We start from the raw sequence: 3,675 nt of genomic DNA on the forward strand, positions 1-3,675 counted from the left end.
TGAGGTGCGTTCGCGGAGTTTTGAGCCGATTGATGTTATACATATAGTCATGAATATGTTATGTTATACATTTAAGAATCTCAAGGGGATTATGATGAATTTTGATTTGATCATATTTGAATTAGATATAGTTCATATACATGTTGGATGTCGTTGATGAGCACAACTTAGTACTATATGGGATAGTACGTCGACACACCAGATATATACGGTTTATACATGAGGTAACTATCATTGATGAGCATAGCTCAGTATTATATGGGATAGTGCATCGACATGCCAGAGGTACAAAGATTTATATGAGGTGGATATCGGTTATGAGCTCAGTTCAGTACTATATGAGATAGTGCGTCGATATTCCATATGTATAGGCCATTGAGTCGGATTTTAGGAGGCTTGATCTAGCCGTCTGTCCCGTACTAGGATGCGATGAGGCTCGTGAGCCGTATTTCTAGGATGCCTATTTGGTAGTCCGTCCCGCACTCATGTTATGCACTAAGATCGTGATGAGACTAATAAGCCGTGTACACAGTTCAGGATACCTATAGGGTAGTCCATCGCACTGAGACAATTACTTGATAGCCTAAGTATGACAGATGCCGATTATAAATACGACCTATCAGTGAACTATATAACTGAGATACGTTACTTCTGAAAGTATACAAAATTATGTGTTGGTATTTTATTCTATCTCTCCAGTGATTGTGGAAGATATTATAAATACGATGTGTTGATATCTTGTTTCTTTTACTATTTTTTTTACTTCTTAGTTGGGATCAATGATTAGAGATTCACAATTTGAGACTTATGGTATATACATGAGGGTTTCCTTATTTGGATTATTTCGCTAGACGTACCAGTCTCGTGGTATAGATTTCTAATTGTTGGTTTCATTAGATTGTCTTTTCTTAGTTCGCTATTAATGTTTAGATATCTACAATTTGAGACTTATGGTATATACATAAGGGTTTCCTTGTTTGGATTATTTCGCTCGACGTACCAGTCTCGTGTTATGGATTTCTAATTGTTGGTTTCATTAGATTGTCTTTTCTTAGTTCGGTATTAATGTTTAGATATCTACAATTTGAGACTTATGGTATATACATGAGGGTTTCCTTGTTTGGATTATTTTGTTTGACGTACTATGTCTCGTGTTGTAGGTTTCTAAATGTTAATCCTACTTAGATACGGGAAAAATGAATCTAGGTAGACTATGCTTAATAGATAGAGCCTTCACTCCACCTAGTAGCCCTTTTCCTAGGGGCGGATGGAGGTAATCTTGCTGTAGCACTCTGACGCTCTTGTTGTTGTTGTTTTTCTTTTAAAAATACTCTTTCAGGTAGCTCGGAGTTCCGGAGAGCCGCAGTATGACGAAGTTCTTGCATAGTCGTTGTCCCGAGAGATTTATTAGAGGCTCCACTATAGTTTTAAATTTTATTCAGAGTTTATTTCCATTTTGTAAAGGCAATGAGCCTTAGTTCGACTTTCCGTTTTTATTCATGTTGAGACATCGTATGTTATTGCAGACTCCAAATATATTTCAGTTTATTTTCAGTTGAGACATGACCTTATTTATGAGATATCATCCTCTTTATCATGTCAATTATTGTCGTTCTACTTTTTTGCCTGTTTTGTACCTACGCTTTTATTTGACCCCACTAGAGGATATTACTATGATTGGTGAAACTTGTTATTGCACAGTGTGGGTGCATGACAGGTTTGACATCTCTGGGTTCACCTTGGACTACAGCCATGAGTGAAAACAGGGGTGTCACAGTTGTGTACTGGAAATGAAAGGGTCTTGGGAAGATTATTTACCTTTGGCCGAGTTTGCATACAATAACAGCTACTAAGATAGCATTAAGATGGCACCATTTGAACTTGTTTATGTAAGAAAGTGCAGGTCTCCTATTCATTAGGATGATGTTGGAGAAAGAGAACTTCTCGGACCAGAATTGGCACAACAAGCAATTAATAAAATTCAATTAGTTCGGGAACGTCTTCGCACTGTACAAAGTCATCAGAAGAGTTATGCTGACCAAAGAAGAAGAGAATTAGAATTTTAGGTAGGCGATCATATTTTCTTGAAGGTTTCGCCTACTCGAGGAGTGAAAAGATTTGGAATTCAAGGGAAGTTAAGCCCGAGATTCATTGGTCCTTTTGAGATTCTGGAAAGGGTTAGTCCAGTGGCATATAAATTAGCGTTACCACCATCCCTGTCTAGAGTACACAATGTATTTCACATATCCATGCTTTGGAAGTTCATCCGAGATCCAAATGCTATCGTAGAATTGTCTCCAGTGGAACTCAAGCTAGACTTGACCTATGAGGAAAGACCATAATGTATTGTGGATTATAAGAAACAAGTGCTTAGGCATCGAATAATCAAATATGTGAAAGTTCAATGGAAGAATCACTTTAAAAGAGAAGCCACTTGGGAAATAGAAGATTCTATGCGAGAGAGATATCCAGAGCTCTTTCAAAATATAGGTATGTTAAGTTTCAAGGACGGAACTTTTTATAAGGAGGGAAGAATGTAATGACTTAAACAAGGAAAATAATTTTAAATTTTTATAAATAAAAGGATAAGCAAATAGAGTATTGAGTAAGGGTTTCTTGCAAACAAAAAATCACCAACCAAGTTGTCTCGTTTACAGCCTCTTGGAGATTCGTTGGCCTCTTTTCTTTGGAAGGTTGGGATGGCTAGGATGATGTGTTCATTTTTTGTTAATCCATGAAAACCCAACCCTATGAAATCCTTAGCAGCTCAGAACCCATCAGTCCTCCATCTCTCATAACTCACCTCCTCATTTCCAAATCATAAACCATACAATTAGAAGAACAGAGAAATAGGAGAGGAGAGGAAGGAAACTTGAACATCACCCCAAGTTCAAAATCAATTGAGGTATAACCCAATCCTCATGATTGATCTGAAATTTCTTGATTTAGAAAAAATAAATTTGTCATAGAAATCTAATAGAATGATGTTTTGATATTTTACTAATGATTTGTGTAATTGCTTTTATAAATTATAGTAAAAGGAAAGAAAGAGAGAGAAAAATATTAACCTAGATCCGGTGGGGGGTTTCCCGTCGGTCGCTCCTGGCCGCTAGTGGGGGGGGGGGGGAGAGAGAGAGAGAGAGAGAGAGAGAGAGAGAGAGAGAGAGAGAGAGAGATGTCTCTGATGTCCAACCAAAAAAAAAGAAGGAAAAAAGAAAGAATGAAATGAACAGAGAAGAGAATAGGAACGAGAAGAAGGTGATAAAGGAGAGAGAAAATGGACTTAAAGTAAAATAACCAAATTTCTTTGGGACCTCTAAAAGATTTTTAGTTTGTATATAGGTACAAAAGATAAAAAGGAATGAAAATATTCGTGAGGACCCTGTTTTTTAGTAAATTGCAATCAGACCAGACCCAGAAAATTCAAACTTAGGAATTAAGCTGGGTAAATTGCTAAAATTAGAAAAGAAGCCTACATGAAACCTATTAATAGATAAACTATTATTTGATCTGATTGATTCTAAACTTTGCAATGATTATCATATAATATATGTTTGTTCTAAATTAATATTAGTCTTATATCTTATATTATAGGATTTGGTTGATATCCAGAGGAGTAATATTTTAAAGAAGTCATGTGCACTAGAGGTGAGTTCATTTCTCACTAATATTTTT

This window comes from Asparagus officinalis, chromosome 8 (assembly GCF_001876935.1).
Source record: "Asparagus officinalis chromosome 8, Aspof.V1, whole genome shotgun sequence".
In the NCBI taxonomy this organism is placed as follows: Eukaryota; Viridiplantae; Streptophyta; class Magnoliopsida; order Asparagales; family Asparagaceae; genus Asparagus; species Asparagus officinalis.